General features: G+C 36.7%; 1 protein-coding gene across 1 annotated transcript in view; it reads left to right on the top strand.

Moving 5' to 3' along the window:
- Positions 1 to 22,451, top strand: part of KCTD8 (potassium channel tetramerization domain containing 8) — a 272,026-nt gene that overhangs the window by 74,683 nt on the left and 174,892 nt on the right. The gene's annotated exons all lie outside the window — the stretch shown is intronic.

Raw genomic sequence — 22,451 nt, 5'->3', positions numbered from 1 at the left:
GTACTTAATGGGTCATATGGTAATTGCATTTTCAACTTTTTTGAGGAACTGCCAAATTATTTTTTCACAACTACTGCATTATTTTATATTCTAACACAACAGTACACAGGGATTATTTTTCATATCCTTGCCAATGTTAGTTATTTTTTGTTTACTGTTTTTTCTAATAGCCATCTTAATCGGTGTGATATGTTATCTTATTGTTATTTTGATTTGAAATTTTCTAATGATTAATCAGATTGTTTCTTGTTGGATAGTTAAAGAAATTCTTTATATATTCTAGGTATAACCCCTTATCAGATATACAGTATGCAAGTATTTTATTCCATTTTGTAAGTTGCTTTTTTATTTTTTTGATGTGTCTCGTGATATACAGAAATATTAAATTATTATGTACTCTGACTTACTTTTTTTTTGTCTTCGAGTTTAGTATCATATCAATGAAATAATTGTCAAATCCAGAATCATGAAGTTTCCCCCCTATGTTATCCTCCAAGAGTTTTAGAATTTTATCTCCTACCTCACTTTTTAGTAATTGCAAAGTAGGGGTCCAGCTTCGTTCTCATTTTTGCATTCTTTTTTTTTTTCTTACAGAGACAGAGTCAGAGAGAGGGATAGATAGGGACAGACAGGAACGGAGAGGTATGAGAAGCATCAATCATCAGTTTTTCGTTTTGACACCTTAGTTGTTCATTGATTGCTTTCTCATATGTGCCTTGACCTTGGGGCTACAGCAGACTGAGTGACCCCTTGCTTGAGCCAGCGACTTTGGGTCCAAGCTGTTGAGCTTTGCTCAAACCAGGTGAGCCTGTGCTCAAGCTGGCGACCTCGGGGTCTTGAACCTGGGTCTTCCGCATCCCAGTTTGATGCTCTATCCACTGCACCACAGCCTGGTCAGGCTCATTTTTGCATTCTTTATTTTTTCTTTTGTGTGGGAATAGTTTTTTCAATTCTTTGTTCTTCTGCATATGGGTGACCAGTTTTCTAAACACCATTTGTGGAAAAGATTGACCTATTTCCCTTGAATAATCTTGGTACATTTGGTCAAAAGCATCTGACCATATGGGTTTATTTCTGGGCTCTCTATTTAATCCATTGGTCTATATATGTCTATTATTATGTCATTAACACACTGTTTTGATACTGTAGCTAGGTAGTAAGTTTTGAAATTAGGAAGTTTGGGACTTCCAACTTTACTCTTTTTCAAAATTGTTTTGGCTATTTAAAGTTCCCTAGGATTCCATAAAATCTGTTTTCTTTTTGTTCTTTTTTTTTAGCTAGAGGGAGCAATAGGCAGGAAGGGACAGAGATGAGAAGCATTAAACTCATAGTTGCATCACTTTAGTGGTTCATTGATTCCTTCTCAGACGTGCCTTGACCAGGGGGCTCCAGCCAACCCAGTGACCCCTTGCTCAAGCCAGCAACATTGGGCTTCAGACCAGTGACCTTTGGGCTTAAGCCAGCGACCATGGAATCCTGTAAGTGATCCCATGCTCAAGCCAGTGATCCCACATTCAGGCAGGCAACCTCAGCGTTTGAACCTGAGACCTCAACATTCCAGGTAAGTGCTTTATCTACTGTGCCACGACCAATTAATCAGATTCCATAAGAATTTTAATGTGAATATTTTATTTTTGAAAAAATGTCATTGGGATTTTAATAGAGATTACATTAAATCTACAAATCATCTTGGGTAGTATTGACATCTAAAAAACGTTAAGGCTTCTAATCCATGTACACACAGGTGTTTTTCCATTTGTTTGCATCTTCTTTAATTTCTTTCAATGTTTTATAGTTTCCAGTGTACAAGGTTTTTGCCTCCCTGGTTAAGTTTACTCCTAAATATTTTATTCCTTCTGGTCCTATTGTAAATGGAGTTGGGTTTTTTTTTTTCAATTTCCTTTGCATAATATTTATTGTTAGTGTGTAGAAACACAATTTTTTTTTTGAGTGTCGATTTGTCCCATGTGACTTTGCTGAATTTATTATTTCCTTTGGCATTTTTTTTGTGGATGAATTGTTTTAAAATTATGGAATTTATTGAGGTGATATTGGTTAACAAAATCATACAGGTTCCAGGTGCACAACTCTGCAACACATCGTTCATGTACTGCATTGTGTGCTCAACACCCAAGTCAGATCTCCCTCCATCACCATCTATTACTCTTCTAGGTAAGCATTTTACAGACAAGTTAGAGTGGATAAAAGCCCATGTGATTTATACACTGATGTATAAGTGTATATTCATATAAGTGTAAAATGCTACAATGAGGAATATTGTTAAGATTTTTAATTTTATTTCCAAAATATTTATTAAAATATTCCAAATTAATTTGGAAATACATTGAAATCTAATGGGTCTATTAAGAGTGATTCTATTAAATAAATAGCTTTTTAAAATGTAATTAAAAGTTAAACAAATGAGAAACTGAGAAATGTTCCAAGAAAACAGAAATGATTTGAATAGTTTAGATGTCTGACTTATTCTGTGTGTGTAAGCTGGCAATTTCCACTTGTTTAAAAGGTCAGATATTAAGCATAACAATTACATTTATGTTTTTCTAGGTACTGTGTGAGGAACACATATTTTCTCATTTATATGTATTTTTTCTTGATCTACAACTATAGTTTTTCTTTCTTTACAATCAAATAAACAGAATTCTGATATTGATTATTTCTTTATTAATCCTAGTGTCAAAGCTGCCATAAAGCGTCTAAACTTCTCTTAACTCTTCTGAGAAATTAGACGTTCTGAGGACATGTGAATACAGGCAGCCAGGTCATTTCTGCTTTTACTGTATTTGTCACATCCCTTTGAACATGAATTTATTTCTGACAAGTAAATATGTCTCACGTGATATTTTGGGAGGAGTTATGAGAGGAAATCCTGCTTATTTTTTATTGTTTTATATATGGAAATCATAAGGAAGCATAATTTTAAAGTTATTTCTCATTTACTATGAGTGACCATGTTGAATTAAAAGCTAAAAACCTATGGAATCTTGAAGCCATTTACCCTAGGGATGCAGAAGTCTTTGGAGCCATTTGCCTCTTGAGAACTGTTAGAAAAAAATGATTTGAGGAATTATTAATTCTCATTTATGGTTTGGTGAAAGCTGTTATTCTTAACTCAACTAGCATATTGTAGTGGGATAAATATGACCTTTAAGATGAGACAAACCAGATTTTAAATCCAAGCTAAAAAAAAAATAGCTTTTTCATTTTAGGAATGTTAATTAATCACATTAAGTTTTAGTTTCCTCAATATTGACATGAGTACAAAGATATATAACTCCTTGATTTCTTGTAGGGAACCATTGAAGTAAATACAAAAAACCTCGATTATGAAACCTGCCACATATTAGGTTCTCCCAAATCATATCTTTTTAAAATTTATCAGTAACTTTCTCACCAGCCTCTAGGTCTGCTAAGAAGTAGATAAAATTCTTCTTGTCACATGCCATCACACCTCTCCATCTCGGTTGTCCTTCTGCCTTAAGGAGCGCCTTTCTATACTTTGTTATTTTAGTCTACACTCAAAATTTGGGCCCATCTCTCAGTGTATAGTGAAAACCTGTTCGAGAGTTATAGGTAATCTAGGCTAACAAATATTGACCATTGTCTACACGATAGACTGGTTTTGAGGATTGCCCAAATTCTTCTGAGCGGACTATAATCTTTGCTTACTTTGCTGCCTACATAGCTATCTAGTGTATTTTGTGTTATTTCTGAAGAATTGGAAATGGGGGGGGGGGCAGAAATAGACTTATGTATCTTTAACAAAGCCTGTACTTTCAGTAGAACAAATGGAGTGTATGAAATTTTCCAATGTCTAATTCAAGAATTTTCTAATAACCTGAAGTACAGTATTGACTGGATGTCTGCAATGTGAGTGAGTGAAAAAGACTAAGAAAGAAGGAAGTGAGGTGTGGGACCTGGGGAAAAAAAAGTAAGGAAGAGAGGCAGGAAAATTGGGAAGAATGAGATGGGAGAAAAAAACCTGCTCAGTGATTTTCCTTCATTTGTTTATTTAATATGTATTTATTATCTGTTTGGTGCCAGGAATCATGTTAGTCCTGGGCACACACTGATGATTAAGTAATAATAAAATAATAAGAAAACATATATTACTTATTATGGACTAAGTTCCCAAATAAATATTTTGAAAATATTAAATCATTTATCTTCATAACATCCTGTAAGGTATGTATTATTATGGCCCTCATTTTACAAATGCGGAAACTGCGGAATAACAGACAATATACATATAGTCACTGAGTGACGTAGCTGGGATTTGATCCCAGGCAAAACCACTCTGGAGCCATGGCTCTTAATCACAACTCTGTACTAACCCTTCTTTTGGGGCCATAGCCCATGAGCACTATAAGAAGAAGGGCGGCCCTGGCCGGTTGGCTCAGCGGTAGAGCGTCGGCCTGGTGTGCGGGGGACCCGGGTTCGATTCCCGGCCAGGGCACATAGGGGAGGCGCCCATTTGCTTCTCCACCCCCCCCCCTCCTTCCTCTCTGTCTATCTCTTCCCCTCCCGCAGCCAAGGCTCCATTGGAGCAAAGATGGCCTGGGCGCTGGGGATGGCTCCTTGGCCTCTGCCCCAGGCGCTAGAGTGGCTCTGGTCATGGCAGAGCGACGCCCCGGAGGGGCAGAGCATCGCCCCCTGGTGGGCAGAGCGTCGCCCCTGGTGGGCGTGCTGGGTGGATCCCGGTCGGGCGCATGCAGGAGTCTGTCTGACTGTTTCTCCCCGTTTCCAGCTTCAGAAAAATACAAAAAAAAAAAAAAAAAAAAAAAGAAGAGGGGCATAAAGGAGAGGGACAATTAATAGACGTTAGGATAAAAAGCATGGGAAGATTAGGGAACAAACAGGAAAGCCTTCTCTCCTAAGGTTCCAGAATTGGGAAGGGATTCCTTCCAGAGAAGGTGAGATTTGTGCCTGTTGATGGATAAGTGGAATTCAGCAAAGTGAGGGTGGGACAAAGGATGCCCAGAGAAATGTGAACCTCATTAGTAAAGGTAAAGATTGTGCATTTATATTATATAAAAGAAATAATATTTGCAACAGCTGCATCATTCTGTATTACTGAATAGAATAATTTCTCTCCATATTTTACATGAGCTGCTAAAACCTATCATGTGGATTTCAAAAACCATTGGTACAGCTGGCATTTTAATTATAGTGGAGCTGTAATAGAAGGAATGAGTTATATCTCTGCATCAAGCATGAAGCTTGTAATAGTGTCTCAGGTTTAAAAAAAATAAAATGAAACCATGTCTCTGAAGTGTATCCTGATTTTCAGAAGTATAAATTAAGACACAAATCTGTGCCTGGAAAGACATCCTATTATTGGTTTTAAGACCTTTCTTTTCCAACATAGTGAACAATGTTTATTAATCAGAACTTTCTAGATTTTGAATTAGGTTTGTGAATAAAGTGACTAAAGGAAATATAACCCCAATTTTTTTCTATAAAAATCAATAATCAAAAATGAATAGACAAAATGAGTAAGCAATGAATAAACAAAAAGAATAAACAATAGACATTCTCTTTTTCTTTTTGAATGCTTTACCTCCCTTCCTTCCCCTGTAAACTCCACCTGTTTCTGTAATACGTATGTCTACTGCGCTAGTACGTCTTCCAAAAAGCTGCCTTGATCTGTCTCTGTGCCTCTAGGGTGATCCTGTAGCCTTCTCCCACACATGTGCCCAGACATTCATGAATAGCTTTAATATCACCATTGCATCTTCTCCATAATTACATATAATTCTTTCTCTTTTTTTTTTTTAAGTGAGAGGAAGGGAGATAGAGAGACAGACTTCCTCACATATGCTCCAACCAGGATCCACCTAGAAACTCCAGTCTGGGGCCAATGCTCTGCCCATCTGGTGCTGCTCACAACCAAGCTATTTTTAATGCCTGGGGTGGAGACTCCACAGAGCCATCCTCAGCGCTCTGGGTGACATGCTCAAATTGATTGGCCATGGCTGTGGGAAGTGAAGAGAGAGAAGAAGAAGGGGGAGGGGTGGAGAAGCAGAAGGTCACTTCTCCTGTGTTCTCTGACTGGAATCAAACCCCAAGACTTTTACACACCGGGTCGACATTCTATGGCTGAGCCAACTGGCCAGGGCCACATATAATGCTTAATACATCTGTTTGTACTTTTTTCTGAACTGTGAATCCATTTAAGGGTATGGATTGTATTGTATTCAGTCTAATGGATTTCATGACACACTGTGCTTATTAAAAGACCAAATCTCACCTAATACCACTCAACTATTTTCTAGAGGGAAATAATGCTATTAACTAGAAAAAGAACATACATTGCTTCCTAGAAAGAAAAAGATTGTCCTCATTATTCACCAATATTTTATTTTATTTTTTTAACCATTTCATGTTCAGGATTGGCCTCAGATCAGCGGAATGTAACTTTAAGCTCCACATAAGTTATTTGGAGTAGAAATGGAGAGAATCAGGCAGGAAAAAGGAAAAATCACAAACAAAATTTAAAAGCTGGATGAAAACTATTTAAAGTATAAGGAAGGGAAGAAAGCAGATTTGGCTGGGTAACTAAAAAGTGAGATATACTCATTTCATTTCACTGTCATAAGGACCTTGGGATGCAGATTCTGTTATCCATTTACAGTGTAGGTGCTAAGGCACAGTAATCTTCTAACTCATAGGAATACTAACTAGAGAGAAACACTCTGTAGTCTGGAATTTATTTTCATACTTGTTTGTGTGTGAATCCCTCAGGATTGGGGTACAGAATATAGACATTGTTTTCCTCTTTCTTCATATAATGTTTTTTGGGAGCAAACTCCAGTGCACTTCATATCCTTTGAAAATGTACTTTTAATGACTTTCCATATTCCATTTATTTATCAATCCATTTACTCATCAACCACTTATTGAACATTGTTGTGTTCAATATATACTTCAGGGATATAAAAGCCAATAGATAAACTTCCTGCTCTCAAGTAACTTATTTCAAAGATATAATATCTGTGGGGATTCCTATTGGTTGACTAACTCAGCATTTATTTCCACTCCCTTCTCTCTACTCCAAAGCCTTAAGGCTGGGAAAGAAATACTTTTTGAACTTTATCCCAGCTAGGGTTGATTAGTAATGAACCCATTTTAGCTTGTGGGGTTTAGTAGAAGTCTCCTGATGGATTTCTGGCAAGTCTACTATTTTTGATGAGAAGGACTGATAATATACTAAAATTTTCTACTGTTATCTACTACTTTTTTACCTTGAAAGATGATGTCTGAGCTATGTCTGCCATCTTTCAACTATGAGAATGCAAGCACAATTCTAAGAATGTCAGGACAGAATTATGGAAAAATTTTGGGATCCTGGTGACATTGTTGAGCACCTAAAACCATGTCGGCCATTACTTATTGGTAGACTTACATGAGAACAATAAACTCTTATTTGCTGAAGTCTACATTAGGTAGATTTCCTGTTATTTGTAGCTACATTGGGTCCTGATGTTACCTATTATTTAGCCAATCTGCTATTTTGGTGTCTTTGGGTTACGTTTTTACATTATTTATGATTTTTAATTATGCTAGCATGAATAATATTATATGCAAAATTTTGAGCCCACTTGTAATTATTCTAATAAAATAAATTTCTAGATGTATAATTACTGCATACAAAGGCATGACTTTGAATGCCTTTTGGCCATATTTCTATCTTGAAGATTTGAAACAGTTTACAATCTCTTATATATATGAACACCCAATTCAAATGACTGGTACTTCTTAATTATACATTTTCAATTCATCATGACCTTTAAGTGAGAGTAAAAGTAAATTTGAGTTCTGAATTATTTACGTAATTTTTACCCAGAAAATGTGATTAGTATCTGTGTAAATTCCAGGAAAATTCCAACCAATAGATATGATATATTTATTTTAACAACTTCAAGTAATTAGAAAAGAAATGCCAGTTAAAAGCAAAAGTGCTCTCATCTGTTACAATCTCTTACTTTTTATTTAAAAATAATAGTTATCAAATGAGTTCAGCGAAACTCAGAAGATTTCACGTTTCAATGCTCTACAATTTCTATCTCCTTCACATATAATGAGTATGTCTTCCTAGCATGTTGGCATGATTGTTTTCTCTTAAATATATTTTTTCTGATATTAACTATGGAGCATATATTGAACGAGTCATTATGCTCAGCTTTCCTATAGAGAAGGGGGAAAAAACTTTCCTTTGGGAATTGTTTTCTAGAACACCGAAAATTGCCTAAGTAGAAGTACTGATATTTTTAAAGGAACTCAAATATAATTCAATAAAAAACAAAAAAATAATTTGTCTCCAGTCAATTACAGCAGACTGTGCTAAGGGCTAAGGGAATACTGCTCTTGTAATGTATTTCCAGTACAAAGTCGTCTTATACCCGTAACTGCCCTAAATTTTCCCCTTAACTATAAAGGATATTTTCATTCCATGTCTTCTTTACACTGGAGTGTATATGTTTCTGCATATATATATATACACACACACACACACACACACACACACACATACACACACACACACACACACTCACAAACATCCACTTAGAGTTGCTGTATACCTTAGTAGTTCATTGATTGCTTTATCATATTATCGTGTGTGCCTTGATTTGGGGACTCAAACCAAGCTAGGGACCCCTTACTCAAGCTAGTGACATTGAGCTCAAGCCAGCGACTTTTGGCTTTAAGCCAGTGACCTTTGGGTTTAAGGCAGTGACCATGGGGTCATTCATGTCTGTAATCTCATGCTCAAGCTGGTGACCTCAGGGTTTCAAACTTGGATCTTTAGCATCCCAGGCTGGTACTCTATCTATTATGCCTCCACCTGGTCAGGCATATTCAGCTACTACTTGAGTAGAGCCCTAAGTGTAAGAAAACTGGATGACCAGCTTACATATAACTTTACAAAAAAGAACAGGAGGGGCTGAGCAGTGTCTATCCTGATGACTCACTGAAGTTTGGTCAAGTGTATAATCAAGTGAAAAACATCCCAGTACAGATACCAAATTGTGCCAGATTTCTAGAAATTATGTTTTCTTAACTTTAATCCTTTCTCAAGATACCATCATTGCTCTTTTTCTTAAAAAATTACAATATGGGTTAGAGTTGCTTTCTCTGAAGCAGGTGACTTACAATACAGAAGGTGTAAAGATGAGTCCAATAGGGTTTAGTGTTTGTTGTCTCTGAGCTTACCTATTTACCTTATAGTTACATGAACAGCTTTTTACCTTAAAAAAACCTGTTCCCAGTCTGGGTGCCTGAATTCATATTTATCTTTCTGCTGTTGACTAATGCTAATGCCAAGGGATGAAAAGCATGGTGTGTTCTATCTGTATTTATAGGGGTTCTTCATATAGTTAATGTGTACCTTCACAGAATCTCACCAATAATAGTTTTGTGATTGGGCATCCTGCTGTCCACTTAGTGTCACTGAGTTTCAGCAGTAATTGGCTGAATTCAGAGTATGGCTCATGCAGAATCTGATTTGCCTTTCAGCAAGATACGAACCACATACTGATGAAACTGGTCAAGAAGCTCTATGTGGTGTCTTGTGAAATCCTGGTGAGTCATGCTCAAAGATTGGGTATGACTGTCCATATCAGAGGATTTCAGCTCAATGCCCTCTTGATAAAGCAACAAAAACTTTTTCTAAAGAAAAATATTCTTTCCCACTTTCTCAGTTCATTTTGTAAGATTTCTATTGTAGTTTAAGGCAAAAACCTATGGTGGTAGCTTTAAATGTTGTACAAAATCATGAATATCTTTGGATGGTTGATGGTTTTTGTGGTGCCTTTTGCTGCATTTTATACATTGACTAGCTGGAAAAATATTTAAAACATCATTTGCTTATATAATTAGAGTTTTCTGTAGCCATCTCAGAGACTTTTAGTTGTACTAATTTAGTTAATTGAATAGGTGGTGGCAATAATTCCAATTTCAAGTAGGCTAAGGTTCTTCCCCCACATGAAGTTGAATATTGAGAGAAAATACCATGTACTCATTGTACTTAAGTTAAATATATTTTTATTAGGTCAGTGGTAGTCTCTTTATACATGATTCCTTGTTGTAAACTTAATGTACAGTGTAAGCCTTGCAGTCTGATGTGCTAAACAAGAATCAATAATGGAGGATGAACCTCTAAGAATTCTGTTAACTTTGAGATTGATTGAGTGATTCATGTGTTTATTCATTAAATGAATGATTTATTGAGTTCAGGCTGTGTACTGGCATTGGAACAGTAAGCAAAAATGGACATGTTCACTGTACTCTTGGAGCTTATTATGAGGTAGGGGAGACAGGTGTTAATAAGAATTTATCATAAATTGCAGCTGTGGTAAGAACAACCAAAAAAGAGGGTACATAATGCTATTTAACTGCATAACGGGATTTCACTTAGTCAGGGAGGTCAAGGAGGGCTTCACTGAGTACTTGACAGTCATGTGGAGTAGAAAGACTTAAAGAGCTCCTACTTGGAGAGTGTGTGTGTGTGTGTGTGTGTGTGTATATATATATATATATATCTATGCATATATGAATTAGAAATAAATGGTAAAGATTTATTCAGTCGTTTTTTAGGGTATGCAAACCGGAAACACAACGAGACAATGCCCACAGTGTTCTGGAGAGGACAGGAAAGCTGAGTTCTCACAGTTCAACATTTCTCCTTGAGAAGATTCAGAGTGCTCAGTTAAGCACTCTAAGTCTGATCTGTACCCTTGAAGACTAGCTGTAATGTCAGTATTAAAATGTGAGGAATACAACAAAGCCACATTTTAGTAATGTCCACCTTCAGCCTTAGGCTAAATAACATAGATTTCTCTGATATGACTTACAATGGAGTACGTTTCTTATTACTTCTCTTCTGATAGTTCTGTGATTTGATACCATGGTGATAGGCATCAAGAAAACACATAGAATTAATGATGCTTTCAGTTGATTTGTAAAAGAAATGTATTTTTAATTCTTTGAGCTTCTTGTTTAAATTACCATCTTTCACACAAATTCTTTTCTGGCATAAATAAATCTTAGATACCAATTTAAAGAATTATTTTAATTCTTATAACACCATGCTTATTTTTACCTAATTTTACTAGGTTATTTTAACCTAAATAATAGAAATTTAAAAAAAAAAAAAAGCATATGGCTGAAATATTATGAATATATCTATAACACTTGGCATTGAGAAAATTATGTTTGGAATTGCTGAGTTATTTCTTAGTATTTAAATATCTGTTATTTTCTTATGTATTTATTTATTTACTTATTTTTGTTAGTCTTAACTAGGTTAGAGTTTTTTTTATAATTTTCTTTTTTTTAATTTTTTTTTTTTACAGGGACAGAGAGAGAGTCAGAGAGAGGGATAGATAGGGACAGACAGACAGGAAGGGAGAGAGATGAGAAGCATCAATCATCAGTTTTTCGTTGCGACACCTTAGTTGTTCATTGATTGCTTTCTCATATGTGCCTTGACCGTGGGCCTTCAGCAGACTGAGCAACCCCTTGCTCGAGCCAGCGACCTTGGGTCCAAGCTGGTGAGCTTTTTGCTCATTCCAGATGAGCCTGCGCTCAAGCTGGCGACCTTGGGGTCTCGAACCTGGGTCCTTCCTCATCCCAGTCCGACGCTCTATCCACTGCACCACCGCCTGGTCAGGCACTAGGTTAGAGTTTTAAAGAATTTTTTTGTTCCCTTTAACATAAAGAAACTGGCCACTTGATGTTATTCTGGTAATCCCTTTATAATTCAGTAAAGAAACTGTAACCTGCCAGGCGGTGGCGCAGAGCATCAGACTGGGATGTGGAGGACCCAGGTTCGAGACCCCGAGGTCACCAGCTTGAGTGCAAGCTCATGTGGTTTGAACAAAAGCTCACCAGCTTGGACCCAAGGTCGCTGGCTGGAGCAAGGGGTCACTCGGTCTGCTGAAGGCCCACGATCAAGACACATATGAGAAAGCAATCAATGAACAACTACGGTGCACAACAAAAAACTAATGATTGATGCTTCTCATCTCTCTGTTTCTGTCTTTCTGTCCCTGTTTATCCCTCTCTCTTTGTCTCTGTAAAACCCCCCCCCCCAAAAACAAACAAAGACAAACAAAGACAAAACTGTAGATTCTTTGTGATATTATTTGAAATACCTCTTTTCTGATATTTTTGTACTGTAATTACTGCCAGTTCCATTTCACTGAAACTATTTATAAAGACTTCATAATATTCCTGACTTGTCTTTTCCCTCACTGTTTTGCCGCACACTCTACTTGCTCTCCCGTCAACTCTGTGCTACTCATATTGTAGTAACTGTTCTTTGTGGTAGTATAGAAACAGTATAGATTTTGGAGTAAATACCACTTAGTAGCTCTGAGTTTGGATACACTCTCTAATCTCGCTAAGGTCAGTGTCCATAGGTATAAAATAGAGTATTATTAGCAAACTCATAAAAGTTGGGATTATAATTAAATGAATATAGTTCTTGGTTTCTTAAGACTTCTCATTTGTCTAAAAAATAAATTCCAAAAATTTTAAACTTGGAATACAAAAGCAATTAAAATTTGGGCTCACAAAACTGTTAATATTTAATTAACTCACCTACATATGGCCAGCATTTTAGCCAAAGCCCATTCACAGATTTCCAGCCCTGCCCTTGGCCTTTCTATTCCTGTACCTCCACCTCTATTTATATTTCTGCTGCCTAGAATTTCTTTCCTCTCATCTTTACCACTCAGTGAAACATTGCCAACTCATTGAAGCCAACTGATTAACATGTCTAAATTTCAAGTCTATGACATTGCCAAACCTAATCAAATGTAGTCAGCTTAAAGTGACTTCTTTTCTTCCTGATTGATATTCAAAGGGCACTGATTTTTTTTTCTTTCTTATGATCCTTAATAGTTACTGCTTTGAATGATAGTTATTTGGGTAAAGGTCTTTTCTTAGCGATCTTAAGGTACTCAACTCAACATAATAGCAATTATGCCCGTGCATGCTTATGACTCTTAGAACTGTATTAGACACAAAGAAAGTTTTCAATAACCATGTGGTGAATTAAGGTATTATTTAGTTTTTTAATATTCATAATTATTTTATTATTTCAGGATTATATCATATACAGATATTGTTTCCTTATTAAACATTAAAATCTGATATATTTGTGTTTTCCTATAATGGCTCAGAAGGACTTATTTGACCATGTCAGCAATACAAGGTACATATTTATTCTGATCATTTATATAACTATTATCTGGAAAATAAGCTCAAATTTACTAATAGCAAAGAATGACCCTTAATGCATCAGATTCTGACAAATCTGAGGCACTGTTAGTGAATGCTTTATATATATTTTTTAAATCTAGGCTAATTCTGACCCCAAACATCTGAACACGTATGCTTCTATTGTATTTCTAAGTGAGTTTTTCTTTGTATAGAAGAACATGTTAAACAATGCCCAAAATAATACTCAATATCCCATTATATACCATAATTCTAAAAGAAGCTTCCTTTAAAAAAAAATTTTTTTTCATTTGAGGAAGGAGAGAGAGTGAGAGAGAAAGGGGGGGGGGGAGGAACAGAAAGCACCAACTCCTATATGTGCCTTGACCAGGCAAGCCCAGGGTTTTGAACTGGCAACCTCAGCGTTCCAGGTCGTGGCTTTATCTACTGCGCCACCACAGGTCAGGCTAAAAAAGGCTTCTTAACCTGCCTAGTGCTTTTACATATTTTCAGGCAAGTTTTACCTAAACCATTTCTGACAGGAAGATAACTCTTTTAGTCTTAATTACCCCAAGGGTAGTTGATTTTGTAGTCTCCTTTATAAAAAAAGGATCTTTACAAATGAGTGGGGTAATTGAACTCTAGAGCTATTGTGGTGACAGATGAAATGTGTCAGTGAAGAACTTGGAGTGAGAAAATCAAGGAAAAAAATCCCACTTTGCTTGCAATTAGGTAAGCATAAAGCATATATGAAGGCTTTTAATGATTCCTCTCAGGGAAATTCTGCTTTGAGATAGAGAATGAGAAGATAATGAACTCTGATGGAAGGGCAGAAGTAAAAAGCATTTGAGAAAACCAAAGAAAAACTATTGGGAATTAAATGGAAAAAGCTATGTGGAAAGAAATACTATATCCTTAAGTAAATGAAATAGAAAAGGCACAGAAAGGTTCTCAAGTAGGAGGCTTTCTTAGATTGCATCTATCGGAGATATTCAATGTCTGTTGATCTGAACTTTAAAAACTGTGAGCTGTGAATTTATATTGTCTTGTTAATATTAAAAAAATTTTATACCTGGAAATACTAAATTTTTATGATGATTTTCTTCTCAAGAGTCCTTTAAGGCTTACTTCACTTTCATTTTGGTTAGTCTTTAACACACAAATGAAATATGAGGATTGCCTTCTAGTCTGTTTTCTTGATACTCCTGGCTGTGTGAAGAAACAAAACCTTTGATTCATTTAATAAAAGAAACATTCATTTAAGAAAGAAAACATAGTTCTGACTCTCCAGACTCAGAGCAGATGTAATGATAGTTAAAATCATCCATTAGTATAGGTGTCGTTTTCCTTCTGGTAGCTTCAATTCTACTTTTATTGGACTGTATGTAAGTTTGCTTGCAGCATTTTTTAGGGACTTGTCCATGAACGAAAGCTGTATGGATGGTACTGATACAAGGCAAGCTACATGCCCTGAGTGTGAGAAACCTACCAAGGAGCATGGCTTTCAGCAGTTTCTCTTATCTTTCTCTCTAGGTTGGGTGCACAGAAAGTAAGTAAAAATTCCATAGTGTCTTAGAGAATTTCGATGGTCTGTATGAAGCAACCTGGATAATCTACCTTGTCGTTATATTTCTTTTATAATTTACATGTTCTTTCTATTCCTTTTTTTTTAATAATTTTATTTTTTTAATGGGGTGACATCAATAAATCAGGATACATATATTCAAAGATAACAAGTCCAGGTTATCTTGTCGTTCAATTATGTTGCATACCCATCACCCAAAGTCAGATTGTCCTCTGTCACCTTCTATCTTGTTTTCTTTGTGCCCCTCCCCCTCCCCCTTTCCCTCTCCCTTTCCCCCCCTCCCCCCCCGTAACCACCACACTCTTATCAATGTCTCTTAGTTTCACTTTTATGTCCCACCTACATATGGAATAATGCAGTTCTTGTTTTTTTCTGATTTACTTATTTCACTTTGTATCATGTTATCAAGATCCCACCATTTTGCTGTAAATGATCCGACGTCATCATTTCTTATGGCTGAGTAGTATTCCATAGTGTATATGTGCTACATCTTCTTTATCCAGTCATCTATTGACGGGCTTTTCGGTTGTTTCCATGTCCTGGCCACTGTGAACAATGCTGCAATAAACATGGGGCTGCATGTGTCTTTACGTATCAATGTTTCTGAGTTTTTGGGGTATATACCCAGTAGAGGGATTGCTGGGTCATAAGGTAGTTCTATTTTCAGATTTTTGAGGAACCACCATACTTTCTTCCATAATGGTTGTACTACTTTACATTCCCACCAACAGTGTATGAGGGTTCCTTTTTCTCCACAGCCTCTCCAACATTTGCTATTACCTGTCTTGCTAATAATAGCTAATCGAACAGGTGTGAGGTGGTATCTCATTGCAGTTTTGATTTGCATTTCTCTAATAGCTAAAGAAGATGAGCATCTTTTCATATATCTGTTGGCCATTTGTATTTCTTCCTGGGAGAAGTGTCTGTTCATATCCTCTTCCCATTTTTTTATTGGATTGTTTGTTTGTTTGTTGTTGAGTTTTATGAGTTCTTTGTAAATTTTGGATATTAGGTCCTTATCTGAGCTGTTGTTTGAAAATATCATTTCCCATTTAGTTGGCTTTCTGTTTATTTTGTTATCAGTTTCTCTTGCTGAGCAAAAACTTCTTAGTCTGATGTAGTCCCATTCAATAATTTTTGCCTTCACTTCTCTTGCCTGTGGAGTCAAATTCATAAAATGCTCTTTAAAACCCAGGTCCATGAGTTGAGTACCTATGTCTTCTTCTATGTACTTAATTGTTTCAGGTCTTATGTTTAGAACTTTGATCCATTTTGAGTTAATTTTAGTACAGGGGGACAAACTGTATCCAGTTTCATTCTTTTGCATGTGGCTTTCCAGTTTTCCCAGCACCATTTATTGAAGAGGCTTTCTTTTCTCCATTGTGTGTTGTTGGCCCCTTTATCAAAAATTATTTGACTATATATATGTGGTTTTATTTCTGGACTTTCTATTCTGTTCCATTGGTCTGAGTGTCTATTTTTCTGCCAGTACCATGCTGTTTTGATTGTCGTGGCCCTATAATAGAGTTTGAAGTCAGGTATTGTAATGCCCCCAGCTTCATTCTTTTTCTTTAGGATTGCTTTGGCTACTCGGGGTTTTTTATAGTTCCATATAAATCTGATGATTTTTTGCTCTATTTCTTTAAAAAATATCATTGGAAGTTTGATGGAAATTGCATTAAATTTGTATGTTGCTTTGGGTAATATAGCCATCTTGATTATATTTATTCTTCCTAACCAAGAACAAGGTATATTCTTCCATCTCATTATATCTTTTTCGATTTCCGTTAACAATGGTTTATAGTTTTCATTATATAAGTCCTTTACATTCTTTGTTATGTTTATTCCTAAGTATTTTATTTTTTTTGTTGCAATCGTGAAGGGGATTATTCTTTTGAGTTCGTTCTCAATTGTTTCATTGTTGGCATATAGAAAGACTATTGACTTCTGTATGTTAATTTTGTATCCTGCGACCTTACTGTATTGGCTTATTGTTTCTAGTAGTCTTTTTGTGGATTCTTTGGGGTTTTCAATGTATAGTATCATATCATCTGCAAAAAGTGATACCTTTACTTCTTCTTTTCTGATATGGATGCCTTTTATTTCTTTGTCTTGTCTGATTGCTCTGGCTAGAACCTCTAGTACCACATTAAATAAGAGTGGAGAGAGTGGACAACCCTGTCTTATTCCTGATTTAAGGGGGAAAGCCTTCAGTTTAGTGCCATTTAATATGATGTTAGCTGATGGTTTATAATATATGGCCTTTATCATGTTGAGATATTTTCCTTCTATACCCATTTTGTTGAGAGTCTTAAACATAAAATTGTGTTGTATTTTATCAAAAGCCTTTTCTGCGTCTATTGATAGGATCATGTGGTTTTTGTTCTTTGTTTTGTTGATATGGTGTATTACGTTAACCGTTTTACGTATGTTGAACCATCCTTGAGATTCTGGGATGAATCCCACTCGATCATTATGTATTATTTTTTTACTATGTTGTTGTATTCGATTTGCTAGTATTTTGTTTAGTATTTTAGCATCTGTATTCATTAGAGATATTGGTCGGTAGTTTTCTTTTTTTGTGCCATCCTTGCCTGGTTTTGGTATGAGGGTTATGTTGGCCGCATAAAATGTGTTTCGAAGTATTGCTTGTTATTCAATTTTTTGGAATTCTTTGAGTAGAATAGGAACCAAGTCTTCTTTGAATGTTTGATAAAATTCACTGGTATAGCCGTCAGGGCCTGGACTTTTATTTTTGGGGAGGTTTTTAATGGTTTTTTCTATTTCTTCTCTACTAATAGGTCTGTTTAGGCTTTCTGTTTCTTCTTGACTCAGTCTAGGAAGGTTGTATTGTACTAGGAATTTATCCATTTCTTCTAGGTTGTTGAATTTAGTGGCATAAAGTTTTTCATAGTATTCTACAATAATTCTTTGTATATCTACGGTATCCGTGGTGATTTCTCCTCTTTCATTTTGGATTTTGTTTATATGAGTTCTTTCTCTTTTTTCCTGGTAAGTCTTGCCAAGGGTTTGTCAATTTTGTTGATCTTTTCAAAGAACCAGCTCCTTGTTCTATTCATTTTTTTCTATAGTTTTTCTGTTCTCTAATTCATTTATTTCTGCTCTGATTTTTATTATCTCCTTTCTTCGGCTGGTTTTGGGTTGTCTTTGTTCTTCTTTTTCTAGTTCCTTAAGGTGTGAAGTTAAGTGGTTCACTTGGGCTCTCTCTTGTTTGTTCATGTAGGCCTGAAGTGATATGAACTTCCCTCTTATCACTGCTTTTGCTGCCTCCCATAGATTCTGATATGTCGTATTGTCATTTTCATTAGTCTGTATATATCTTTTGATCTCTGCACTTATTTCTTCTTTGACCCATTCATTTTTTAAAAGTATGTTGTTTAGTTTCCACATTTTTTTGGGATTTTTTTTCTCTTTTTTGCAGTTGAATTCTAGTTTCAAGGCTTTATGATCAGAAAATATGCCTGGTACAACTTCGATTTTTCTGAATTTGCTAATGTTGTTTTTGTGGCCCACCATATGGTCAATTCTTGAGAATCATCCATGTACACTGTAGAAAAATGTATACTCAGTCACTTTGGGATGAAATGTCCTGTAGATGTCTATCATATCCTGGTGCTCTAGTGTTTTGTTTAAGGCCTCTATGTCTTTGTTGATTCTCTGTTTGGATGACCGATCTAAAGCCATCAGTGGTGTATTGAGGTCTCCAAGTATGATTGTATTTTTGTCAGTTTTTGTTTTAAGGTCAATAAGTAGCTGTCTTATATATTTTGGTGCTCCTTGGTTTGGTGCATATATATTAAGAATTGTTATGTCTTCTTGATTCAGTGTACCCTTAGCCATTATGAAATGGCCATTTTTGTCTCTGAGTACTTTTGCTGTCCTGTAGTCAGCATTATCAGATATGAGCATTGCTACGCCTGCTTTTTTTTGGATGTTATTTGCTTGGAGTATTGTTTTCCAGCCTTTCACTTTGAATTTGTTTTTATCCTTGTTACTTAGATGAGTTTCCTGTAGGCAGCATACAGTTGGATTTTCTTTTTTAATCCATTCTGCTACTCTGTGCCTTTTTATTGGTGAGTTTAATCCATTTACATTTAGTGTAATTATTGACACTTGTGAGTTCCCTATTGCCATTTTATAAATTGCTTTCTGTTAGTTTTGTGTCTTGTTTGATCCTTCTCTTTCGTTTTTCTATCTTTTGTTTTTATTTGGTTGTATTCCATACATCTTTCCTCTGTTGCTATCTTTTTTAGATCATGTGCTTCTGTGGTGGTTTTTTCAATGGTGGTTACCTTTAAGTAATGAAAAGGGTTCCTACCCTGTTCATTGTAGCAAACTATTTTGTGAGTACTTTTTGCACTCCATCGTCCTTTGCTACTGTTAATCTCCATCCTCTCCCCCCCCTTTCTTTTTGTTGTTGTCACAGTTTAAATTTGATTTTATTGTGTTCTTCTTGGAGCTTTTACTTGTGGCTCTGTTTTTTTTGTTGTTGTTCTTTGTATGTGATTGGAGAACCCCTTAAGTAATTCCTGGAGTGGGGGTTTTCTTATGATAAATTCCCTCATCTTTTCTGTATCTGTGAATGTTTTTATTTCTCCTTCATATTTGAAGGATAGCTTTGATGGGTATAGTATTCGTGGCTGAACGTTCCTCTCTTTCAGGACTTTAAATATTGGGGTCCACTCTCTTCTAGCTTGTAGAGTTTCTGTTGAGAAATCTGATGATAATCTAATGGGCCTTCCTTTATATGTTGTATTCTTCTTTTCCCTGGCTGCCTTGAGAATTTTTTCTTTGCTGTTGGTTTGTGTCAATTTCATTATGATATGCCTTGGAGTAGGTTTGTTGGGGTTAAGAAAACTCGGAGTTCTGTTTGCTTCTTGAACTTGAGGCTTTAGTTCTTTCCACAGGCTTGGGAAGTTCTCATCTATTATTTGTTTGAGTATGTTCTCCATTCTATTTTCTCTCTCTTCTCCCTCTGATATACCTATTATTCTTATGTTATTCTTTTTGATGGAGTCAGATAATTCTTGTAGGGCTATCTCATTTTTTTTAATTTTTGAGTCTCTTTCTTCTTCTCTCTGTTGTGCCTCAAGTTGCTTGTCTTCTATTTCACTAATCCTCTCTTCTATCTGACCTGTTCTATTAGCTAAGCTTGTTACTTCACTTTTCAGCTCGTGAATTGAGTTTTTAATCTCTGTTTGATTTGTTTTTATAGTTTCAATTTCCTTGGACATATATTCTTTGTGTTCATTGAGTTGTTTTCTGAGCTCCCTAAATTGCCTTTCTGTGTTTTCTTGTATATCTCGGAGGATTTTTAGGATTTCTATCTTGAATTCTCTGTCATTTAGCCCCAAGGTTTCCAATATATTAAATTTTTTCTCCATAGATTTTTCCTCATCTAGCTGTGTTATCACTCTTTCTTTTGTATCCATGATATTCGATTTTCTCTTCCTTAATGGCATCTGAGGGTGGTTTTGTTGATAGTATTAATGAGATTTAATAAAGAATAAAAAGTTAAAAAAATAAAAAATCGAAAAGAGTTGTTTTTTTTTTTAAAAATTAATAATGAAATAAAGAAAAATAAAATAAAATAAAAATTTTAAAAAAAGGAAATTATTCCCCCCCCTCCTTTTTTCTTCTCCTCTCCTCTCCCCTCTTTCGTGAGAAAATCTTGTGGTGAACTGTGAATTATAACAAACAATGCCTGTAATGGAGGTCCTGAATTGGGGAAAAGTAATAAAGGGGCAAAAAATAAATAAAAAAAGAAAAAGAAAAGAGAAGGGGGTATGAACCCACAAAAAGCAAATAAGGAAAAAATTTGGGTCTTGAATAAAATGATTTGCTTTTAGGTGTTGGTTGGCTAAGAGTTATGATGAGAGCAATAAGAGGGAAACAGAAAAATGGGGGGACAAATTAAAAATTTCTATTGTATTTAGTGGAACAAGAACTAGATAAAATGGAGAGCCTGGGATGGGAGCACTGCTAGTGAGTTAAAAAGGTGAAGTAAAAACCCCCCAAAATGCCACAAACATAAGTTTGAGTCCCAGATAAGATAATTTGTTCGTTATTGAGGTTTGAATGAGAGGAGATGTAAAGGAGAAAGGAAGAAACTAATATAGAGGGATAAAAGAAAGAGAGAGAGAGAAAAAAAGAGGGAACCACTAAAAGAAGAAAAAAGAAAAAAGAGGAGAGAGAGAGAGTTAAGTGTTTTGGAGTGCAACCCTCATAGAGAGAAAGGTAGAGGAAAGAAAAGATAATGGGAGATAACACTTATGGGTAGTGTAGTTCAAGGAGAGGAGAGAGTAAGACCAGCAGAGAGTTAATTGTCCAAATTGGAGGAGGAAAAAAAATATCAAGAATGAAGATAAGAGAAACAAACGAACAAATATAATAAAATGGGATAGGTTATAAAGTCTGCAGATTATTCTTGATTTTGAGAGGTTATCCTCTTGCTTTTTCTTTTCTCTTCCTCTTCCTGGTCAGTGACTCTGTACCCCAGGTTCAGCCCCTTTGGCATGCTCAGGTAGAGGTTTGCAGTTGATAAGTCTCTATGGAGATGTCATGTATTGTGCTTTAGTCTCGTTGGCAGTCGAGGCTCATTAGCATTTATAGGATCTGACAGTGAGAGAATACGTGTTCCTGGAGCCTTTCTCCTAGTCTTTCCTTCCTCAATTAGTAGCCTGATAATCCAGCTATGGGGTTGCTGCTGCCTCTGCCTGGCTAGTAAGAGGCTCAAAGAGCTGGCAACTCCCCACTCTATTTCCACTCAGCACAGGGCTTTGGGTAAGGCTCAGTCAGTCAGAGCTGCTAGCATAATCAGGCGGGCTTTCCGCCCACTCAAAGACCTCTGGCTCTGTCTGCCACTCTGTCTGGTAACACGGGCGGTTACCCACTCCCGGTGTGCTTGGAGGGAACTCTCGCTCACTCTCTGCACGCGCAGACCAGTATATCCGGCCGGCAGTCTCATGTTCTGAGTGAAACCCCCAGCCGCATGGAAAAGTTCCAGCGTTGGAATTGGCTCTCGCTCCGTCCCCGTGCGTGGCTTTTGCAAGGTGCTGGGGCAGCCCGAGATTCCGCTTTGGCCCACACAAAGGCCCCTGACTCTGCCCCTCTGTGCGATAACATGGGCGTGCACTGCTGAGGCACTCGGAGGAATCTCTCTCTATCTGCGCGCGCAGACCAGGATATCAGCCCGGCTGCCGCGTTTCTCTCTGAGTGAAACCCCCACCAGCATGGAAAGTTCCACCGTTGGAATTAGTTCTCGCTCCCTCCCGTGCGCGGCTTTCCCAGGGCACTGGGGCTGCCCAGAGATTCTGCTTTCGGCCCACACAAAGGCCTCTGACTCTGCCTCTCTGTGGGGTAACACGGGCACCCACTCCCGGGGCTTTGGAAGAAATCTCTCGCCCACTCTCTGCGCACGCTGACCAGGAGATCGGGTAAAATGGCTGCCCTGCTTGTCTTTCTTTGTCTGGGTTTGGCGCGAGTGTTAGCTGTATTGCCCGGTTGCCACAGGAACAGTTTTTCCTCGGCTTGGATCTCCGTGCCACAGCCTGGTTCGGCCGTTTGTGCCGCGGCCTGGATCTATTCACCCCCTTTGCCCGCC

This window comes from Saccopteryx leptura, chromosome 5 (assembly GCF_036850995.1).
Source record: "Saccopteryx leptura isolate mSacLep1 chromosome 5, mSacLep1_pri_phased_curated, whole genome shotgun sequence".
NCBI classification, from domain to species: Eukaryota; Metazoa; Chordata; class Mammalia; order Chiroptera; family Emballonuridae; genus Saccopteryx; species Saccopteryx leptura.
This window is presented reverse-complemented; position numbering and strand designations above follow the sequence as displayed.